A 24,913-nucleotide genomic window follows, 5' to 3' on the forward strand; every position below is an offset into this window, starting at 1 on the left:
ATAATTCATATCTAGCTAATGTTACATTCCATTTGATTGTCTGTGACAGAGCAATATGTCGGGAATGGAAACCCCTTCTGTAATGAGAGACAGTAGCCATACTAGTCTTATATCAGGTTAAACTTTCAGCCATCTGGGTAAATGGTAGAACTTTCTTAGTCTGTTTTTGATCTGGAATACACTTTCCTTAATTTATCTTTTCAGGATTTTCTCTCTTTTCTTCAGCCCTTTTAAGCCTCTTAATTTAGGAGACAACTTATATTTTAGTCAGTGATATATATACACATTTCATTTTACTGAGCACCTCGCCAAATAAATACATCCAAAAATATTGTAACACTTCATTACTAAAAATACCTTTTTCTAGCAGGTGTGAAATGAGTTCTTTTGGATACTCTTTCTCTGCTTCCTTTCTGTCTAAAAACGAGTACTGCAAAAAAACCCTATGTTTATAACTGAATGTGTGTGCAGAGAATGAAGGTGTAATCTATTATAATTAATGCTAATTAATTATTACATGGTCAAATCAGCAAGAAATGCACATGCAAAATCTTTAATTATATGAAAATTGGATAATCACTTGTGCATTCAAATACATGTTTGAGCATGCATGTACTTAGCACTTTAAAAAAGATTAGTTAAGATAAAAAAAGGCATGAAAATAAAACACTTCCAAAAATACTTCCTACCATATATGAAAGAAACAAAACGAGCAAAAAACAGACATAATTGAGAAAAACAGGCCACTTCAAATATAACCCATCTTCAGAAGAGAAAATATTTAGAGTAGCCATATAGAAAGGACATCAAGCCAGTTCTGTGATTTTATCATCCAGTGTTAGTCCAGTGCAGGTAGTCCCATTGAAACTAGGCAATGCAGAGAGACAAGGTTGCAGAATAAACTATTGAAACGATTGGGGCAACTTGTGTAATAAGGTAAATCTTGATGTAAGTAAGGCTGGAAGAACTGGGCCCATGTGCTGCATAGAGTTAGCAAACCTGTCGAAATACATCTGTTGTTACATACATGTACGGGGAACACTCAGGGGGGTCAGAACCAGAATTTTCTTGTCGTCCTGATTTTACTATTCTCACATAGCTTCATGCACATATTTTATGAAAGTCCCTCTCACAAGAGCAAAGAGAAGATTTGTCACTAATGGAGATAGTTGGTTATTTATTAAACAACCCATCAGGATTGGTGAAAACAGAATGGGAAAGGCTGCTGCTCGCAGTACATAGAGCTAGGGCATAACACAGAGATAGAGATGGGCATAACAACATTACCTGGAGCCACAACATCCTGTGGGATGAGCTATACTGCATCCATAAGCAGTATGGAATTTGGGTTTATCAGACAGTATTATCAGAGACATCCAGAAGTGAAAGGGGAAGGTGTTTGCAGGGGTGGCTCCAGGCACCAGCATGCCAAGCGCGTGCCTAGGGCAGCAAGCCACGGGGGGTGCTCTGCCAGTTGCCGCGAGGACGACGGGCAGGTTGCCTTCAGCGGCATGCCTGCGGAGGGTCCGCTGGTCCCACGGCTTCGGCGGACCTCCCGCAGGCTGTCGCTGAATCCACGGGACGCGGACCTCCCGCAGGCAAGCCGCTGAAGGCAGCCTGCCTGCTGTGCTTGGGGTGGCAAAATACCTAGAGCCTCCCCTGGGTGTTGGTAGAGGGAGGAAAGAGGAAACTGGCCACTGCTGGGGATGTGACTGTCAGAGGAGATGAGAGTTCAGAAGTACAGTATGTTCAATACTGACAAACAGAAGCTGCATTGGAAGCAATGCCTACAGGCCTAAATAGCAAACACAACATGGACAGAACAACAGATATCTGTGAATTACATGGTGATTATTTTTATCAAACTTTCTGGCAGTGCATAAATCAGAAGAATAAAGCTCAAGTGATCGTATAAACCACAGACCTCCAAAGTGGAGTTGGTCCCACATAATTAAAAAATGTACAATTAAAGTTATACAGTGGATGGATTCAAGTCCACTACAGGCTACTTCCAACTCCCTCCATTCTGTGTGCCTTTCTCTATTCTACTTTCCATTGCTTCTCTCCCTCCTGCTGCCATCCATTCTCTGCCCAATCTAGCAACCTGGCTTCATCGCCTTCATTTTTTTTTTTTTTTTTTTTGCTGTGCGATCACCCATTCTGCTGTTCTGGCTCATCTTTGTCAATGAAGTATCTCACTTGCTGATCTGGTGGTTTGGCCCTTAGCTGGGCATGCAAGGGTCATTTCCAGCTGATGGACTGTTGAATGGGAAATGAGTGGACAGTCCATGCCGCTTGTATAGCTGTCACTAATTGGGACTCTTATTGGCAATCTCAGAAGATAGGGTAACTAAGATTGAACTAATTTTTCTTCCCTAAAGGTGGATCTGCCAGTTGAGATTTGAGGGTAATGAAGAAGCATTATTGATGCTCTTGTTAAACTGTAGATTGTTCTATAGAATATTGTTCTATAGAATATTTGTCCAGGGCTGACAAACTGGAAACTTTTACCACATTTAATTTGCTTAAAATTGTATGTAATATGAAACTTTGAACAGAAAAATCTATTCTGAGTCAATTTGTGGACTACCATACAGGGAAACGGTTCACAGATTGGATTTTTAGATGTAGCCTCTTGTTACCTGGTCCTGTTGAGGGCTACAGGACTGCAGAAGCAATGTAGTCAGCTGTTTGTTAGAAGGTTGAAACAAATATTTCTGTGGCGGTGACTTCTGGGATGGTGTCATTGAATGCTGAAGGATGTAATCAACTGTGAAACAAAACAAATATTAAACTGGCAAACTATTTAATATGCTTTTCCCTATAGAGCGGGTTGTCATAGAAGCTAGAAACATAAGAGAAAAAAATCACCAATTTCCTTGCTCAGTGGTAATATAAAGCATGTAAATAAAATGATGCAGAAACATTAATGCCTTTCACAGTCACTATCACTACGCTAAACCATTCCTGATTTTACACCTTCACCTTAATGAAATAAAGCAGCGTACATACCATTAAGACAATGAACACCTGTAATTTGAAAAATAGTAAATTTATCTCACTAGGAGCTGGATTGGACTATGTGCCATCATAGGGGAATAAGAGGAAGTAAAACCTTCCTCACTACCCTGCAGAGGCTACTTGGTTTCAGTGGGCTAGAGCTGGCTTCTATTCCCCAAAAAATGTTGACCAAACAAGACAAAATAATTTTAATAGAAATTTTCCATGGAAAAGTTCAACTGTTAGGTACAAAATAATAATAAAAAAAGATATATTTTGGCAGAAAACCAAAATATTTTGATTTGGAAATGCTGCCATGGTGCCTCTGGGAATTGTAGTTCAGGTTCCTCATGCTTCCATTCTCCTTAATAAGCTGGGCTCACTGTTTGGACTACATCTCCCATGATGCACTATGGTTTCCCTTCTGGTGAGGGGAGATGTAGTCTGGGGAGCTGAGCCTATAAAGGACAATGAAGACCTGAGGAAAGCAAACTACACTCCTACAGTCTCATGAGACATAGTGGCAAGATAGCAAATCAAAATATTTTTTTCAGCCAAAATATTTATTTTTTGGACAAAATATTTTGGTCTTTGGGTGTTTTTTTTTTAAAGAATCAATATTTTCCATGAAAAGCAGACACTTTTTAATAAAATAGTTGAAAACCCAATTTTCTGTCGAAAAGCAGTTTTGATGGACATTTTTTGAACAGCCCTAGTCTAGGCACATAGGTGTAAGCAGGCATTCCAAACACTTCTGCTTGTTCCTCATCCCCTAAAAACTAGTGGGTGGAGAGTGTGCCTTGGCTTTTTCCCATGGAGTGCGTCATAAGTTACTGTTGGTATAGGCCAGCAGTATACTGCCATCTCTCACCCTTGGGAACAAGGGAGACGCAGGGAAGTACTTCAGAGAGGTAGCTATAGTCACAGTGCTTCCTAGGATCTACTTGGAGGGTGGTGAAACTTGCTCTGTGATGTGCCTAAAGGCATAATCTAGTCCTAAGAATGTAACTGTTATATATTTCCTGACCCTGAAACGTATCAGCAGCGCTGATTTGGGATTCATTGAATTTTGAATCCATTCACAGACTTTAGACCAACTTCAGGGAACAGAGTGGGTGAGTGTTCCCTTTCCACTCCTCCTCAATGCTTAATGCGACTTGTGTTAAATTAAAAATAACTAGTTAAGCCAATATCAATCCCCAGTAGTCAGAAGACCATTGCCTATAATTGATTTTTCTGGGGCTTTATATTGCTTGGCATAGAGGTTTTTTTATTCTATCTGTTCCTTGGTAATTAACTGCATAATTCCTCTAGCAATTATGTATGCTCGTAAATGATGGTCCCATAATTTCAAACTTTCTAGGAGCAGCTTTAGTTTATACATTTGTATTATTTGCTCTTTTGGATCAATTCTACCTCTGTTTCCACACAGCATCTAGCCTCTGTAGAATTTATAACCCACAACTCCCACCCTCTCCACATTCTTCTTCCATTGTGGATTCCCAATCAAATTCATGGATTACTATGTAATTTAAATGTTAGAACTATGTTACAACTTCTTTATTTTTGATTTAAATGAAAGACTGCCTGGCTTCTGCCTCAGACCTCGTTCAGACACCAAATCTTGTTTGTCATGGTTAAGTCATAGTTACCCCTGACTGAAGTGCGGTTACAGTTTGTGGTTATTTCAGGCATGTCTAGCTTTATGAATCAGGCCTGACCATTGTCTGTCTTTCCACTTTATTGTTACTATATAAATAACAAATATTAAACTGCAAGTATGGTTAACAGTGACAGATTTTTAAGATAATATGTGGCCCAGTGTATAGGATACTGGAATGGGAGTCAGGAGACCTGATTTCTATTCCTGACTCTTCTATTGACCTCCTGTGACCTTTTGCAAGGCACTTCACCTCTTTGCATTTCTGTTTTCTGTCCCACCCTTCTGTTTGTCAGTTCTATTTAGATTCGGGATAGGGCCCATCTAATACTACAGGTTTGTACAGCACCTAGCACAAGGAAGTCCAGATCTCAGCTGGAATCTTTGGGCACTAATACAACAAACGTATCATTTTCATATGAATAACAAAGATTAACTGTTGTGCTGTCAACCATATCAAACATAGCTTAACTACTGAAAAGAGCCTTAGGACCATGTTTCAAACATGATTAGCAGCGCATCACCGTAGGAAAAAAATAAAGTATGGGGACTTGTGATGAGTCCTTGAAAGCACTAGTTTTTACCTCACATGTGAGCAAACTGTCCTTCAGAGGAAAAAATTATAATTAAAAAAATAAAATTATTGTTTCCCTATAAAAGCAGCAAAGAGTCTTGTGGCACCTTATAGACTAATAGATGTTTGGGAGCATGAGCTTTCGTGGGTGAATACCCACTTCGTCGGTGCATCCGACGAAGTGGGTATTCACCCACGAAAGCTCATGCTCCCAAACGTCTATTAGTCTATAAGGTGCCACAAGACTCTTTGCTGCTTTTACAGATCCAGACTAACACGGCTACCCCTGTGATACTTGTTTCCCTATAAGGTGACTTCCCTTGTAGGCATTCAAGCATAGGTGATGTCTGTCCTGTTCTAAGCTGGCATTGATTTTCCTCTTCTCTCTTGTTCCATCTCTGTTGCTCTCTACCCAGTCTCCCTCCTATGGGAAATTATGCACCTTATTGAAGTTAATGGGAATTGAGGGCACTGAGATTCACAGGATCTGGAATAAGGTGCTGAATAGAAGTACATTCAGCCTACTTTCCATTTCCTCTCCTACCTCCGTAGAGACAGATAGTGGATATCGCCAGGAATTTCATTTCTTCTGTGTTTCTCAAAAATGGTTCTTCTCATGTCATTTCATGCAAAAGGGACTGAGTGCATAATGTTTGCTGATGTTGGTGACTTAGCAAAGTTCCCACATAACGGATGTGTGAATTGGTTCTCTTTTCTAAGCAGTTATAACATCTTGTGCTTGTAGTTTGTACATTCCTTACATGACTAATTATAAATACAAACAGGCTTGTGGTGGAGAGCATTGCATGGGCAGCAGAAGAGGAAGTCAGTTGTGTGGATGTAGTAATAGCATTGACCTTCCTGGTCCACTTTGAGATAGTGTCACAATTGCCAGTTTACTGAAGATGATGGAGATGGCATACACAGTTATATTTGTTTCAAAAGTGTTTACAAAACTCTTTGAAAATAACAGAGGGGACACTTCTCTTTCTTCTCTGTCAATGGGAGCTGCTAGTGTGCAGCATCTCAGAAGAAAGCAATTAACTTGAGAGCATACCACTGAAATAAGTCTTCATGGCCACTGGCCAATGACAAATGGTAACAAACTAGCAGGAACACCTACTTCCTCTAGTGTTTTATAAACCAGCTAATTATCCTTTAGCTTTGATGAGTCATCAATGCAATGTTGGCTTGTCAAGTTGTCAGGTTTTAGCAACAGGAAGTTTCTTCTGTGAATGCTTAAAACTTTTGATCATTATTTACTAAATAGGTAGAATGAGAGGGAGGATGATACAGAAATGTTTGGAGCTTCTCAGGAGTCTTCCAGACCCTTTGAGATATTAGCAAGTCGAGTTGTAAAGTTATTAAAATGAATAATTTCCTTTAATTCAAAGTGTTTGACTATCTACCTTACTCTCTCTCCTTCATGTACCTGGCAAAATCCCTTTTTTCGCTGAATCTGTTCACTCTTCCTTTATTTTAGAAAATCTAAACTATTTAATTCTATAAACTGGATCCTGGCCCTGTGATCTTGGTGGAAAAGATAGATGAGCAGAAGTAAAATCACACCACCTTAGCTTATTCCTAGGGGTGGGGAGTTGTTGCTGCTAGTCCTGAGACAGACATAGATACTCCAGTAATTAAAGTTAAGTGCTTTTGTTTGATCTGCATAATAATTTCTGCGTTTTCAGGTAATTTCCCTTATGTGCTCACAAGCAGGTTGGAAGAAACTGTTTGCCAGGCTGTATTTTTTTTTCACTTCGCTCCTTTACTAGCTAATAAATAGGTTTCCTCTCCCACATTTTTATGACCTTTTCCTCTCAGATTTAGCATAACTGAACAGAAAATATGTATAGCTATAATTTTATGCTTTATATTACCCCAGATAAATTAACTATCCCTTGGCCTTTACTCACTCAATAACATACTATATTAATGAAGACTTTCACAATGATCCAACATATGACAAGTGTTTACTATCACAAAGTTATAAAGCCCCTCTCAGGATAGAGGTTTCATTGTGCTGGGAGCTATACAAACTCTCCTTCTGAAAAGAACCACCAGTGGTGTAAATAACTGGAACCTCTGAGCCTAGCATACCCCATGCCTCTCACTCGTATCATCTCAGATCCTCCAAACCCCCCCCCCCCCGATAATGCAACTTCCAGAAAAGGTGTGTTCAGGGATGATGATACCCCATCAGTTACCATTCACCACATACATCCTCCTTCAACAAATACCTGAAAATAAGCACGCTGACCACAGTCAGTATTAAGACAACTAGAAGAGATGTTCCAAAGGGCCAACCTTTTCAAACGAGGGTGCCTATACTTAAGTTGAGCACCTAGGTCCATAATTAGACCTGATTTTTCAAAAGTGCTGAGCAGCATACAGAACCAAAATCTCGGTCCAGGTTGATAAGCCAAAAATGTGGCCTACCTGTTGCGTGTTGATTGTAGGTACAGGTGTGGTCATGGATGGAAGACTGTTCCTGCCACATGTATATCTGCTCTGTTCTTGTTTCCAAGCAATCATAAGAAATTTAAGAGAATCATGCTAGCAATGGGTAAGATTTTTTAATACATTCTGAGCTCTGAGAAAGGAGGCTGCCTGTCTAAATAACTGGAACTGGAAAATTGTTGGTTTAATATTGATTGGACAACTGTTCAGTCAGTAACATAGGCACCCAGTAAAAATGTGTATAGGAAACAAACAGTTGTAATTGGTTATTGGAGTTTAAAATCTCTCTCCTTCCTGCAAAGTACATTCCAGTTGACTATTGAAGCTGTGATGTTACTCCTAAATAATAGCTCTCTTTGGGGCTAGTTTTAATCTTTTTGGCCTGACTTTGATGGTACCCCCAAAAGATGCTGCCTGTGATAATAGCCTCCCAAGAGATAGCTACTCATTGCTTACTATGACTAACCATTCAAAGTCTCCCATGGTTGTAGGAAACCCCATGAACTTGGCAATGCTGTAGCTGAGAAGCATGTTGCCGCATGCATAAAAAGTCTATGTAATTACATTTCAGTTAGCTATTCTTGCAATGAATTTTCAAATAGATTTTAGTCCAGTGAATACTGTAGTTCCCTGGCTACCTGAATTATGTCTTGGATGCCGCCACTCATCTTAAAGTAAAATATGGGGATGAATTGGCTGAGCAGAGATAGGTCAGCAGAGGGCACTGTGATGAATCTACTATGGTTACTCTCCTGGCTCAGCCAAGGGGTGGGGTGTGAGAAAACGTTCCATGGTATCTGGGAGGGCAGTTGGAGACTTGTGACGGGGAGGGCAGTGATGAAGGCAGCTGTTCCCATGGCAGCCCTGGGAGATGGAGTCAGGGTTTCAGGAGCTGTCTGTGTACGGTTGGATCTATCTGGTTTAAAAACAGCAGGACTTGTGTGCATAGTATAAATAAGCAAGTTACACCAGATCTGATTCCATGATGTCATTGTCCCTCCAGTAATGGAAACCATCTGTTACTTGGCCAATGGCCAATGATGTTTTACGCATATTGCTCCAAATTAATCCTTCGTGCAACACCAATGACTTCAGTGGTGTTCCACTAGAGATGACCTTGGTCCTTTATTTCTTGCCAATGAGAAAGGAAAATCTTGGTGCTTGAATGTGTCAGTCTATTGTCCTCCAGAACAGAAATTACACTAACCGGGAGAAATGACTACTGATGTAAGATAGCAGTGGGCCAGATTTTCAGCTAGTGTAAATCCTTGTGGCTTCACTGAAATCAAGTGAGCTACAATAATTTACATCAGAATATGAAATGCCCAGAATGTCTGAAAATTTGGACTTAGTATCATGTTGGGAGTAGCTCCCAGGCTCTTCTAACACATCATTGTTCTCCTCTAACTTTCACAGATGCTCTCGGTCCCGCTCTCGGGCTACCTAACCCATTCTGACTAACCCTTACTAGACTTTCCCTTTGCTCTTTTTGTCCTCCATGCTTTCTATGGATATTCTCTTGGTCTAGACAAATTGAGGATGATATAACATGTGTCTGGACCAAAGAATAGTTAGCAGAATAATGGTTGACAGTATAATTGTGTCTGGAAGTGAAGGAACACTGATGTTTAACTGTGGGCCATGTTAATGTCAACTAGGTGTATAGTGAATGAGTGACTAATAAGTATTTGACACAGTTCATTATCAGTACTGGTATATTAAATAACAAGACATACATTAACTCACTTAATAATTAGCTACCATCATATCAACTTGATAAAAGAATACCATTAAGCAAGGCTGACATTGTATTAATACAACCTTTTAATATTTATTTTTTTCAACATGGAAGATTAAGTTAAATCAACTGCCAAGGATTATCCCATTATACCTTTTCCTTTTCCTTTGAAGTAAACACATTTTTAACAGAGTTAAAGGCTAACTGGAAGTAGTTAACGTTGACTCCTAGTTTTGGACTCTGTCTGAAAGTATTTCATTACTGACTTTACAAAAGTGAGACTCAAACTATATTTCCATGGAAAAGAATAAAACTGGATATGGACCTTAGCGGGGACAATAGATCTTATTTATGTAAAGAAAGCTTTAGGATATGGTAATAACATTAAGATGACACAAGATCACATGTGAGGGAATCAGTAAGTGATTGAGTCACTGGGCTGGGACTCAAAAAATCTGTGTTAAATTCCTAACTCTGCTGCAGACTTCCTTGGTTACCATAGCCAAGTTACTTCATCTCTCTGTGCCTCAGTTTCCCATCTGTAAAAAAATGGGGATAATATTTCTTCCTTTCTCCTATTATTTATCTGTCATGTAAACTCATTGGAACTGGGACTTGCTCTTACTGTGACATGATGATAGCAAATTATTAAGTGAGCTAGTGTTTGTCTTGTTATTTAATCTACCAGAATGGATAATGAACACCTTGGAGTACAATCTCTTATCACTGACCATGTGAAAAGTGCTTGTTTATATTCTGAATATGGATAAAGATTGTATCTGTGGTTGTTGCCAAACTTAACTAAGTTGATTTCTTCTATCATGTATCATTCTGATAGCGAAATACAAGTGAGTGTTTTGATGAGAATCAGTTGCTTCGCTTATAATTAGGCTTCTGATTTTCAGTTTTAATCAATAAATACTGACCAACATCCCTGATTTAAAAAAATGAAATTGATTTTTATCCAATAAACACTGGAAATGGTTACTAGTATCTAAGGGCTTGTCTAATGTGGACTTCGGGGGTGTGATTTCTAAAGTGCACTAATGTGTTGTGCTTTAATTGTTCTGTGTAGATCCTCTCGGTGTGCACTAAATGTTCCCTACTGTTCTTTAATGTAGTGTTGTTTGAAGTAATACTATGTTAAAGCACACTAGGGAACATTACAAAGAGATTACTCGTTACAGCATGTATATATTACAGTATATACAAAGAGAACTCCCGCCCCCAGTTTTTGGACATCTACATAAAACTGAAAAATTGCTAAAAAAATAACCCCCCCAAAATGAAATTAATAAAGTCAGAAAATCAGAAGCCATACTTATAATCAGTCTGGGTAAACTGGCTATTCAAAATTGCTATTTTCCACTAGTTTGAATATAGGATCTATTGCTAAAATGTATAGCCAATACTTTGACTATTCCGGTTCAGTTTTAAAAATATTCAAGAGACCAAATAACCAAGCACAGCCAATTTATTGTCTAAAGACTAAGCAGTACAGTACAGGAAAGAAAGCTAATATGTTATAGTCTTTCTAGGAAACAGTTTCTCCCAGTCTGTTCAGTTCACCTTACACAGAAGGCGTGCTCCCAAAACTACCTCTTTTTATACTAGACCTGTTTTCAAGTTAGGAGAGCTTTCCATTCATCACTGTGTTCTAACACACCAGTCCTTGCAAGTTTTGTACCTTTCCTTATTTCTTGTTTTCAGTACATTCCAGGTACCAATAGGAGTGAAGCCATCTCCTAAGCATGGACCAGGTCAGAAATCTGTATATCTTGTCTTTGACAGGTTTCCTGTTTTCTAATGCCAAAGCTGATTTCAGCTTTGCAAAGTGGTGTGGGATACTTGACATGTGTAAATAGAACTGTGAGGAGAGCTTAATACATTCACTTGATTTAACTTTCTAACACCTACATTTACGATATCACAATAACAATATGTTAATATTGTGCACATAATACCTATTAATGTGTGTGTAACATCTATATTGGCTAAAAGAGCTTAATAATTGTTTTTGCTTTCTAGTAAGCCTTTTTCTTTCTTGTGCAATTTAGGTGGTGCATCAATTTATTTGATTCTTCAGCCCAGTTTTAGAGAACTAATTTATGGAAACCAAATGCAATGATGTGTACTTTCAAGGCCACCACACTATTTAAGACTTCTCTTGTGACCTTAAAGGGACACACCATTACATTACTTCTGGAACGAAATTTGGAGAGACATGGAGAGTTGCTCCATGTCTATCGTAAGGTCCATCAAAGCTAGATTAATTTTAGAAGCTAGATTTAAATACCTTCCTGGTAATGAGATGAGGCCAGATCCTAGAGCTCCTGATTTACATAAGATGAAGATCTGGTCCATTATTCATTATATGCCACTTTAATATTTGTTTTTATTGTTTAGGTTTATGCTGCTGTTAAAGTTTAAGCTTTTGTATTGTAGAGGAATTTGAAGTGCCTTCATGGAAGATACTTTAAAATATTGATATTAGTGCATTCCCCAGTAGATATTGACGTAATGACAACCTCAAATAGTCTAAAATTATATCAGGCCCTGAAAATCATGATATTTAAAAAAAACCTTTTTAGTTCTTTTTCATTTATCTTCTGGTTTTTCTGAAGCCACATGGGCTAGAAACTTGCTTTTGTAATAATGAAAGAAAAGGTTCTCATATTATCACATGACCCCAAGAGCTGAGGCTTTATGAAAAACAAGAAATGTTATAACACTGGTACTGTGATTTTTGAAAATATCTATTTGTATTGGATCAAATTTCTAAATAGTTGGGGTGAAAAGAGGGTACATTTATATTGAAATCACATGAACAAAGTTCAGACAGGAAAATGAACTCTTGATGAGAGGTGCTAATTGTTATTAATTAAACAATTTACAGATGATAGAATTAGTATTGACCCAGAACATTAAAACAGTAAATTACTTATAGAGTAGGCAAGATTACAATAAGGGAAATTAAATAAGTTAATAAATCAAAATTAATGGGTGTCTGAAACAATTATAGTCATTAATGGAGCTGCAGTCGCTTTCGATATGTAAAATGAAGTCCATAGGAACTAATAATGTTATTATACAAAAGAAATTTATGTGGTAAAAGGAGGCGATATAGGCCACATTCTTCTAAATGGGTGACTAAACTTAGGTATCTAATTTAAGTGGCCCGATTTCAGAGGTTGTGAGCTCTTGCGGCAACCACTGGAAGTCAGAATGTGGGTTGTTTTTTCCGGTTGCTTTTTATGGTAGCTCGTATAAAATGCTTCTGAAACCAGTGAGAATTGTGCTCTCAGAATATGTCAGGATCAGGTTCTTCTTGATGTGGCTTTTCCCTAGGGATTTATAAAAATATACACCAGCTAATTAATAAGGTCCAGATCCTGCTCGCTGCACCAAACCAAAATAGGCAGGTTCAGTGCTCAGTGACTCAGGGAGGGTTTAGGGGACAGAATGCTTTTCCACAGGTCACGAAGCCACTCTGTGGATGCTACTACAACTCTGAGGCAGTAGTCATCCCTGCCATGCGTGGTTCCCAAATGCCTAAAAACCCAGATTGTCCCTGTTTCACTCCCAGACACTGCTTCTGTGTAATGCAACTACACCAACTTGCAGCTCTAACTCCTTTGTGATATGTTGCAGTTCATAGCTCCTTTGGTTAGAAAACCTACTGCACTGCTGTCCATACTGGAAACAGACTCTTTAGAGAAGAAATAATGTCTACAGTAGGGCTTCATAGACTGCTCTTGAAATCCTTTCCTACCTGTCACAGAATTTCTTACCAAGGGGACTGCTAACATGATATAGAGCCTTGGAATGGGATTTCTCATCTATGGGAAACTGAAAAACAATCAAGATCAGATTGAAAAAGGCTTATTTACATACACATTTTTGGGGTCTACGTTTGCTCCTGCAATCATTGCAATTGCACACACAAATCAGGTAGTTGAACGTGCAGTTGACACCTGCACATACCGCACTTGCAAGTATGATCACACATACTTTGCACAGAAGTTCACACAAAAATGTATGTATCTTGAGCCTTGTTTTTTTTTTTTTTTTAAATTAGCTATGAAATCCTGGCTCCATTGAAGTCAGTGGCAAAATAATTTCCCCAAGGTCGCTAATGATGGAATCTGATATATTGCTGTGAACTTTCTAACAAGGAAATGTTCAGTCTATATAAATATATATCCCATATAAAGAGGTTTAGATCCATAGCTAAAGATATATGGAATTTGATTTTCGGTTATGTTGAACTGCCATTGACTTTTTAATTGGAGTTGTGAGTGCTGGACACCTCTGAACATCAGGCCTTTGTAGCCTTTAAGTTTAAAATTAAATTAACTTAAAAAAATAGTGAGGTGTTTTCAGATACGAAAAGAGACACAAACAAATTCTGAAGTCAATGCAGGGAAACAGAGGTAATGTGTTATGCCTTTGATCTCCCTTATAGCTGTCACACAATATTGTTAGCTTATTTGAAAATGCAATGATGCATTAAAACACAATAGCCAGGAAACTGAAGACCTACAGCCATTTCATATCTAGAAGGAGAGCTGTATAATGTTACCGAGGCAGATTTAATCAACAGGAACCAATGCTGGAGGGCAGTGATAGATAAGCAACGAAATAAGTCCCAGAGTCATTGTAATTAAAGACATCTGGGTGATGTCAGTATGCATAAAAGGCCATTTCAGAAACAGTTTATAAACATTCCTGAAATGTTCTCACTAAATGGGCTGTGCAAGTCTTTACATTGCATGCCACTGTACATATTTTTTTAATGCACAGGAATTCAAGATGACTATTCCCACCATCCCCTGCTGTTTTTATGTTAGAAAGCCATGGCCACTTAGGAATTTATAAGGACATATTGGTAGCCAGACACTAGAGCAGATGGAAACATTCAGCTGATTCACCTGTCTCGTGAATGGACTAATCATGGGTGCATCTTGCTGCTTAGATTTGAGCGAAGACTCTTGTGATCCATAGGCAAAAATTCTCTTATATGAGATCTCTTACCAAGCCAGTAGGAACAATGAAAAGTGCATCTTTTACACTCCCTTCTCTGCAGTTGAACCTACTCTGCAGAATGGAATTCAGATGGTGGTTAGAGCTGACAAACAGCAAGATTATAGAGCTTAATTTCCTTCCTAGGATGTAATAATGCTGTGTTTAAATAGTTGACTCTTCACCTGGAAAATGAATGTTTAATGTGGGAAGAAAAGCTTTGTAATTTTCCTCAATAAGGTAAAGATAACTACGGTAGCTTGAAGTCATAGTTTAAAGTACAAATTGTTTGAAACAGAGACCCAGGCCAGTTAGATTGCTGAATATTTTGGGAATTTTCACCCACTGTGCTGGCAGGGCGGCTCCAGGCCCCAGCACGCCAAGCACGTGATTGGGGTGGCATGCCGCGGGGGGTGCTCTGCCAGTCGCCGGGAGGGCGGAAGGTGTCTCTGGTGGACCTCCCGCAGGCGTTCCTGTGGGAGGTCCACCGGAGCCGCCTGCTGCCCTCCCAGCGACCGGCAGAGTGCCCCCCGCGGCATGCCGCCCTGCTTGGGGCGGCGAAATGTCTAGAGCCGCCCCTGTGTGCTGGACCTTGAAAGGAGCTGAGCATGCACTTAGATCTGCTCTCTTTTGGCTCTGCAGGCTCTAAGAATAGAATGAACAGAGCCAACCCAGTACAAAGTAGAACTCTCCATCGACCCTGACTAGCTACCTGGGCTCAAAATCCCTGTCTTCAACTCCATCCTAAGGTGAGGAAGAGGGGAGAAGAGGGCTTATGTCCCTCTCCTCTTCCCTTTCTTTGCTACTTTACCCCTTTGCACATGTGTAAGGCTGGCCTTAAAAATAATCTTTGAATATTCTCTGATTAATATACACCTAAGGTAGGAAAATATGGTTCTTTAGGCAAGTGTATGGGGTGCAATTGTAAGGAGTGACTTATGAGTGACAGGCACAAACAAAGATGGAATTTAGGCTGGAAAACTCATGAGAACAGGAGCAAGTTCTTTCTGGTGCCAGTCAGATCAGAAATATTGCTAGGATTTCTTCGTCACATAGATTGGCTAATGTGGGAAATTATAAATGAGTGCAAAAGGCAGGAACATTTTCTTTTTCAGGTTAGTTAGATTCTTTGACCCTCCAAGCTGGTTTAATTTGTGTTTGGTATGAAGGATGGTGACATTTAAAACTCATTTCCTATTTTATCCAGACGGATTTGCCTATTCCTAATAATTATGGTTGTGTAAGGAAATTTATGGATGATCCCTCATTTCAGGGGTTATGTCATTTTCCTTTCTGCCTCATTAGGTGCTTGTTTGCCTTTTCACCTGGAATCAATTGATTCCTATTTCCGAAGGATGGGCTGAATGCTAAATGCTGCAGAGAGAGGAGCAGGAGCATTAACATCCTTAATGGCTGAAAGGGTTTTTATAGCTGCAAATTTAATTGCTGGATAATTGTGATTTTTATCATTTGTAACTTGTGGTGACTTATGTTGCCATTGTCAATAGTTAAGTTTAACAGCATATTGCCTTGTTTAATGATCTTTGAGTGAAGAACCTCATTCTCATTAATATTAACATGGGACTGTAAAATAAAAAGGAGCTCAGTTCTTTTTAAGATGGTCTCCTTGTCATTTTATGCGTTCTGAGGTGGATGATAGATGCCACTAAATAAAACCCACTTCCCAGCAGAGAACCTGTGTGGAAGGGAGACAGTTTAGGGGCATTGCTAATTATCATCAAGGCATGTTTTATTTACAGTATAGTGTCACCAATGTCTCCATTAGTGGGAGTAGTGTAGTCAATTACTTGTTCTAAAATTAACCTAGGTGCTATTGTGCAAATGTGCAATCACGCCATCTGTCTGTTTAGGTATTTATACCACACCAGCACTGGGGTATCTCTTCACTTTACAAAATTCTAAACATCCATACAAGTAGTCTACACTTAAACCTGAATTTTCTCTGTGCTACCTGTTTCCAAGAGCAGGTATAATTTGGATTGCCAGTATGGTGCAGGGAAAAGGGCATTAAAAAAAAAAGTAATATTCAGTGTAATAGAAACTGATCCAAACATCATTGAAATCAATGAGATTTTGAATCCCTAAATACAGTGGCATATTATATCATTCCTTGTTCATGTCTTTAACGTTCATGTCTTTCATTTGGTTTGTCATAGATTGGGCCAGCATTTTCAAAAGTGGCTTCTAATCTTCAGTGCTTTCATTTTGGGTTCTCAGAATCAGAACCTTTGAGATTCGTTTTCAAAGTTGCTGAGCACTCTTAGATGCCACTGGAGTTTTGAATGTTCAGCACCTCTGAAATCAGGCCCATCAGGTCTCAAGTTGGGAACCCAAAAATTGCAGCACACAAAATTAGAAGCCTTTTTAAAAAAATGTTGGCCTCATTGTTCAAATGTGTTTATCAAATAGGCTCCATTCATGTAAACATGGTTGAATCACGTGGTGCAGCACTCGCAAGGTTTTGAGTTAGCAGGGGATATTTCAAAGAGAGAAATATTGGTTTACCTGTAGAGCTAATTTTCCTGACACTGGATGTGTTAAAAATATTAACAATATTGCATTAGTATATGGTAGATTTTTACAAAGAAGATACATTTATATTTGACATGTATTTTAAAGGAACACTTGTCACACATTCAAATAGACGTAGCACCTCTTTGTTTTAATTGAAATGTGTAATCACTTAAAGGAAAGCAACTCCATGCATTTCAGTTTGTGGTGTCCAGATATATTCTCACAAAGATAGCTTCCATAAACGCCATTTAAGAGCAAATCTCACCCACACAAATCCCTTAAAAGCAAGGAAATGACAAGTGAAGGGAAACCTCTTTGCCATACCTTAAACATCCAAATAGCACAGACTCTGCTCTTCCTCAGGGAATTCCCTTCCCCATCTAGCAGACACAGAAACACACTACACACCCAAATTCATCTAGCTCAGGAACCCTTCACTCCAGAGATTTGCATTATATGCAGCAGTTTCACTTTTTCTCTGTGTATAACAATGTACCATATAGCAAGAAACACAAAGAGTAGGATGAGTGGGTTGATGCTGAAATACCAGCCCTGCTCTTCAGTCAGTTTCCCTTGCTGGCAAACCGCCTCCGGTTTGCTGGCAGGGAGACTTGGCCTGACGAGCTAAAGGAGGCACAGCAGACTAGCGCTGCCAATAGATTCATACATGTTGAGGCCAGAAGGGACCATTGTGATCATCTTGTCTGACTTACATAGGATTTCTCTGAATTAATTCCTGCTGCAAGTCCAATAATTGTAGTTGGACTAGAGCTCATCTTTTAGAAAAAAAAAATCTTGATTTAAACATTTCCAGTGATGGAGAATCCATCACAACTCTTGGTAAGTGGTTCCAGAGGTTAATTACCGAGCAAGTTTCCTAGACCCAGGGAAGCATAAATAGGAGAAGGGGTGTTATTGATGGGAACTCTGCAAGGGGGGCCTGGATGGAAGAGTTGTGATGGATCTGGGCAGGGATGGCACCCAACTTCTCCCATGCTGTTGGGGGGATATGGAGGAGGTGAGGATGTTTTGGAGGGTGGAGGAGACAAAGCTTTTCTTTTGTGCCAGCACCTGGTTGCTTCCCCAGTTACTGCAGGAGATGCAGTCTCTCCTACCTGAAACTAGGGGTTTATAATGGCAATCTCTTTTCAACTATTAGTCATAGTGGGTTGCATTGCTAACCGAATGTTGCATAACTGAGAGAGTAACTGGATATATTAGTGCAACACCATTAATAATTTTTTTCCCCAGTGGGGTGTGTGTATCAGTGTCTGCTGATTTTATTCCCTTGCAAAGTAGCAATATATGTGCCAGCTAAAAATGAGACATACAGACATAACTTTTGCCATCTATAGAGTCTTATAAAATATAATAGGCAAGATCAAAGGCCTGAGTAGCTTAATAGCTACCTTTATCCTTACTGTTAGCATTTTACTAAGACAGTACTTAAAGTGTAAACCTGAAAAAACAGGTAAAAAATGAAGTCATGTGGTTCCAGGGAGAATTATGTTGCACTTTTCCCCCCAAAACCAGGAGAGAAAATCCTGAAAACATCTGCAGCATGCTTATCCAAAAACACACCCACTGCAACAGATTATTAATTGTCAGACATGTACAAACCTGATGGATCTGCTGCTTCTGTGTACTGGTATGTCTTCAATTCTTCTGTGGCAGTGTATTATAGTGCAGTAAAAAAAGGGCTGTCGTTTGTACCTGTTAGTATTTCTAATGCTAATCAATCTTACTAAACCCATTCAGATTCACTGGGCCAGATCCTCAGCGGGTGTAAATAGTTGTAGCTCAATCTGGTATCTGGTTCAACATTTTAAATTGTCAAGTGCCTTTCCATTCAGGACAGTACAATTAAAAGAACAAATTACACACTCAGCAGCAAAATTTAATATAAACATTTATACCAGTATGTTTTGGACAGTGGATTTCAGACAGATTATAAAAGTTAATATTAGAGTAATAAAAAAAGTATTCATATTCCAAATATAATTTTGATTTGTTGCTATCATGTTAAAAATATAGATACTGTAATGTTTAGGGCCTGATTCTGATCTCATTTACACATGTTTTACACAGGTAGGACTCGAATGAGTTCAGTGGATTTAATTCAGAATAACCCCAGTGTAAGTGAAAGGGTACTCTGCCCTAATATACTCTGATAGGTGGATAGACTTATTTGGATGTTTTTTTATGTCAAAAGTCTTAAATCTAAAATATTTCCAATATTGTCTGTAGGATGGTTTGTTCTGTCATACTGGGTATAAATGGTGGAATTGTCAGAAATGCTTGAGGAAGGGAGGCACCCAATGTCCACTGAAAATGAATGGGAGTTAGCTGTCTTAAGCGATTCTGAAAACTCCATCCACATGTTACATAAGCTGCAACGTAAGATAATTTCCACTTGGGTTTATCTCACTGTAATGAATTAATGCAAAGACTGGTTGAATACCACAAAACATTTCCCATGAATATTCTTCCTAGTTTACAAATGAACTTACTTTGGCCATTCTCACAGTCCTTTGATGTATGCTATGTGGGTAAAATTTACCCCGGTGTGGAGAGCTAGTAAAAGGCCTTTGATCCACGTAACTGTCACTGTGGGTCTTAAGCAGTGCTTAGGTCTTGTGCTGACACTTTGCACAGGGGTGAATTTGACTGCCAGTGAAGATTCATGTGATCAAGTTTTGCTCACACAAATATGTGTGGAAAGCAAATCTTGTACCCTCATGCTTGCAAACAATATTTTAAATCCACATGTGCAAATATGTGCACCAGAATTGGCATATTTCATATGGGATGGGAATGCTGCTTGATGCAGCCTGGGAACAGTATTCCCAATTCCCCTTGCCAGTGTCCTGGCACAGAGACAGTTAGCTGAACCTGAAGAGATAATGACCCATCTCAATTAGCACTGCAATTCACACAGTTACTTTGTGGGAATATGGTAAGAGAAAATCAATAAACTACATTCAGCCAAAAACTATTACACTACGTTCTCCAGGAATAGTTCCTCAGATAAGGCCTATTTGACATGGAAAGGAAAAGGCTTCAAACTTTTCAAAATTCCCTCATCCTATTTATTTGGTACTTCTCCCTGAGAGCTTCAATGCCCCAGATGGCTATCCACCTGTCCCTTCTCATCATAGCCCTGAATCAGTAAAGTTCTTTATCATGTGTATTACTTTGTCCATGAATAGTCCAGATTATTTCCATGAGACTACTCATATGGTTACAGTTATGCATGTGCTTAAGTAATTTGGTGCATCAGGGCCTAAAAGAGTTCTGATCTTCCAATCAGGGAACAGAAACAGTCTCATGAGACTTATGTGATCAATCCCAACTAAACAACAGAGGTCAAATTTTGACTATCGAATAAAAGAACCTCACAAAAAAAATCACTGAGTAAATCTGAATAACAACTACACTTGAGAAAAATGGCATTGTCAGAAGTAGAAAAATAGGCTACACATTCATGAGGTACCGTATATACTTGTTAATTAGCCTGTTCGTTTATAAGCCGACCTCCCAAGATGGTTAGGTAAAAATAGCAAAAACTGTATGACCCTTTCATAAGCTGACCCTATATTTCAGGGGTTGGCAAACTTTGGCTCTTGGTCCATTAGGGTAAGCCACTAGCGGGCCTGGATGTTTTGTTTACCTGGAGCTTTCACAGTGGGAGCTGTGGGAATGGCTGGGAACGGCAAACTGTGGACTCTGGGAGCTGAGGGGCTCCGTGCCTGCAGACGCTCCAAGAGATCCATTGGTAGAAATGCATGAGGAGATCAAATTACACAGTAGCAGACTGACACCAGTTCTATAGTACTATCATTCATTGTATTTTTCTAATTGGCTTGTAAGGTATAGCATTTTGTGAAATGCATGGGTCAAATGTCATGCAGGTTTGCAGCACTGCTCTTTTAGTATTCCTTTCAAAGCAATCTAGTCCACTAAACAAAGGCTTTGCAACTTTAAAAGGCTGCAGTATTAACATCAATAAATGGGTCGGCAAACTTTGGCTCCCGGCCTGTCAGGGTAAGCCGCTGGCGGGACATTTTGTTTACTTGGAGCGTCTGCAGGCATGGAGCCCCCCAGCTCCCTGTGGCTGTGGTTCACCATTCCCAGCCAATGGGAGCTGCAGGAAATGGCTCCCATTGCCTGCAGATGCTCCAGGTAAACAAAATGACAAGATATCAGAGGGGTAGCCGTGTTAGTCTGATTCTGTAGAAGCAGCAAAGAATCCTGTGGCACCTTATAGACTAACAGATGTTTTGCAGCATGAGCTTTCGTGGGTGAATACCCACTTCTTCGGATGCAAGCAGTGCATGTATTAGATATTCAATTCAATGATTCCATAGAGTTTAAAATCATCAAATTTTGCGTGCATGTATTAGATATTCAATTCAATGATTCCATAGAGTTTAAAATCATCAAATTTTGGTGTAGACCCATTTATAAGCCGACCCCCGCTCTTTGATGCATCACTTTTTTACCAAAAGTATTTGGCTTATGAACGAGTATATACAGTAATTTATTTACTTTGAATTATTTTTTCAGCTGCAATTTGTAATATCTATCTAAGGTACTTATTTGGCCCCCATCACTGTGGAGCCGAGAGCATCCTAGTCTTTAATATATTCCTATTCACAGCACCGCCAGGAGATAGGGAAATACTATTATCCCCATTTTACAGAGGGGAAACTAAGGTACAAAGGGTGGGATCCATGCAGGAACTTAGGAGTTACAACACTGAGTAACACAGTGACCGACTTTTAGGTGCCTACAAAATCACAGGAATAACACCATGATCCATAAAGCTGAGTTAGGCACCCAGGCTTCCTCTAAAATACACGAGGAGAGATAAGTACCTAAGAAAGTGATCCAGAAAGCTGGGCAGCTTCCTGCCTAAGCTAACCAATGGGAGATGCTGACCAGAGGTGTGTACTAAGCTCTGCCCCATCTCAGAGATAGGTGTCTAAGTCCAGGCTGCAGGGAAATGCCTCGATCAGCTTAGCGATCTATGAAGGGGAACCAGCCACCTTCAGTCAGGCGGCTTAGGCACATATGCCGCTTTTTGAGGAATGAGTTAAATGCTTTCTTGGTCCACACAAAATGCCTGGAGGAGATGCTCACCTTGTGACTTTTAGCCCAGTGGCTAGAGCACTCACTTGGGATTTGAGGGATACAGGTTCAATTTCCCCCTCTTTGCTGGAGGGGAGAACGGATTTGGACAGCTGTTTCCCACCTCTCAGGAGAATGCTCTAACCACTGAGCTACAGGATATGCTGATGTGGGGCTCCCTCAATATCTCCGGTTGAAGCTGTTGAACTTTGGACAAGTGATTAAAGAGTCATTGGAGCTAGAGGACTGGACCCAGGGTCTCCCAGCTCCCATGTGGGTGCCCTAAGCCCTGGGCTACAGAGTTGTTCTCTCATTCTCACTCTCTTTCTCTGGCCCAGTGACTAGTTAAGTTTTTATCTACAATGGAACGTGACACTCAGCACTGCAACACCTAAGTCCCTTTGTAGAGCCCACCCAAGTGACTTGCCCAAGGTCACATAACACCTTTCTTTGGAGGAACTCAAAGTGCTGTACAAATGTTTAAGGAAACAAGTCTCACAATACCCTTCTGAAATATTATTCTTAGGTTAATTTTACAAATAAGGAATCTGACGCATAGAGATGTTGTGTGGCTTTGCACAAGTCATTTAACAAGTCTGTAGCACAGTGGTGACCACAAAACAAATTTCTCGAGTCCCAGTTCTTTGCTTTTAACCTCTAGAACATACTTCCTCAGTCTTCTTAAATAAAAGTCAGGCTTAAGAAAACAAAATGAATAATGATGCTCATATAACATCTAAATTTTTGAATTAGTAGCCTCAAAAGTACTCAAGTAAAATGTTCAGAGCACTACTGAAAAATATTTAAATTTTATAAAGCCTGCTAGAAAATACCTGTTATGTGTATATGGTCAGGTACAGTACATGTAGTTTTGGAGGTACCTGGATTGTGGAAATTCTGTCAGTCAGAATGGAAGGCACTTAGTTGATGAAAACAAATAAAAGTATGTCAATGAGTTATGGTGGATGCTACAGATGAAAGGTTTATTAATGTTGATAGCAGTTGCTCTTTCATGACATATTCCAAACTTCAGACTAACCTTTTACAGCGATGGTTCATATCTTATGGTCCAGAGTTTCTGGTCAAATAAGCATTCTAGAGTCTATGTTGTTATCTTAATTGCTTTGGCCTGGAGATCAGTCTAGAACTAGAAATTGTACTGCAGGGATTGGCAGCCTTTCAGAAATGGTGTGTCAAGTCTTCATTTATTCACTTTAATTTAAGGTTTCCCGTGCCAGTAATACATTTTAATGTTTTTTTAGAAGGTCTCTCTCTATAAGTCTATATATTATATAACTAAATTATTGTTGTATATAAAGTAAACAAGGTTTTCAAAATGTTTAAGAAGCTTCATTTAAAATTAAGTTAAAATGCTGATCTTATGCCGCCGGCCTGCTCAGTCTGCTGCCGGCCTGGGGTTCCATTCACCTAGGCCAGCAGCGGGTTGAGCGGGGCCTGCGGCCGGGACCCTGGCTGGCAAGAGGCCGGCAGCCAGAACCCCAGACCGGCAGTGGGCTGAGCGGGACCTGCGTCCGGGACCCCAGGCCAGCAGTGGGCTGAACGGCTCAGCCCGCTGCCGGTCTGGGGTTCCATCTACCGGCTCCTGCCAGCCAGGGCCTCGGCTGCCGGCCCCGCTCAGCCCGCTGCCGGTCTGGGGTCCCGGCCCTGCCCATACAGAATGGGTACCTACCTTCTCCCTGGTTCTGGCCCATTCTCTTCCTCTCTCTCTGCACTGAGCTGAGGGTGGGGGTGCACTGAGCACAGGGCTGGGGGTGAAGGAGCAGGCTGGGGGTTAGGATGCAGGGTCTGGCCAGGAGCTAGAATGAGGGAGGGGGCTCAGGGTCGGGGCAGGAGGTTTGGGTGTGGAGCGCTTATCTGAGCTGCTCCCATTTGGTGTGAGGGGTGCAGGTGGGAATGGGGGAGGGTGCAGGAGCTTCCGTTTGGTGCTCACGGTGGGGGTGGGGATGTGGGAGGTGCAAGAGTCAGGGCATGGGGTGGGGGAGCTGGGTATGTGTGAGGAGGGTGCAGGAGTCAGGGCAGGGGGATGGGTGTGTGTGAAGAGGGTGCAGGAGTCAGGGCAGAGGGCTCGGGGCCTGTGAGGTGGGTGCAGGAGTGTGGGGGAGCTGGGTATGTGTGTGGGGTGCCGGAGTCAGGGCTGGGGTCGTGGGGGGAGTGAAGAGGCCAGGGCAGGGGCCTGTGTGTGTGTGAGGGGTGCAGGGGTCAGGGAAGGGGCCTGGGGTGTGTGTGGGGTGCAGGACTCAGGGCAGAGGGCTTGGGGATTGTGGGGAGTTCAGGAGTCAGGGCAGGAGGCTGGGGGTGTGGACTGGAGTGGTGGGGATGCTCCCAGACCCCTGCCTTGAGCGGCTCATGGCAGGGCATATCCCCTCCAGCCCCCTAATTCTACCCTCCTTCCCCAAGACCCTGTCCTCACCTCTTCTCTGGAGCAGCAAGCATGCTGTGGCTGCGGTTCCGGCTCCACTTCTCCCTCTCCCTCTCCCGCTCCCTCTCCAGGGCCATCAGCTGTTTGGCTGCAGGGAGGGAGTGGAGGAGGGGCAGGAACCCAGCACACTGGGGGAAGAGGCAGGGGAGGAGGGAGCTTGGCTGCCGGTGGAGGCTGCCTTGCAGCAGCAGCCGGCAGGACCAAGCTCCTGCCCCTTGCCCCTGGAGGAGAGAGTGGTGGGCAGGAGCAGAGAAGAGCGGGCTGGGCCGGGCAGCATTTTTAATGGCACGCTGTTGCCTGCCGGGGTCCCGGATACTGGCCCCGCCCAGCCTGCTGCCAGCCTGGGTTTGGCAG

General features: G+C 40.9%; 1 protein-coding gene across 1 annotated transcript in view; it reads left to right on the forward strand.

Annotated features, from left to right (window-relative positions):
- Positions 1-24,913, forward strand: part of LOC120406327 (alcohol dehydrogenase 1-like) — a 69,069-nt gene that overhangs the window by 10,163 nt on the left and 33,993 nt on the right. The gene's annotated exons all lie outside the window — the stretch shown is intronic.

The sequence above is a fragment of the Mauremys reevesii genome, linkage group 5 (genome assembly GCF_016161935.1).
Source record: "Mauremys reevesii isolate NIE-2019 linkage group 5, ASM1616193v1, whole genome shotgun sequence".
In the NCBI taxonomy this organism is placed as follows: domain Eukaryota; kingdom Metazoa; phylum Chordata; order Testudines; family Geoemydidae; genus Mauremys; species Mauremys reevesii.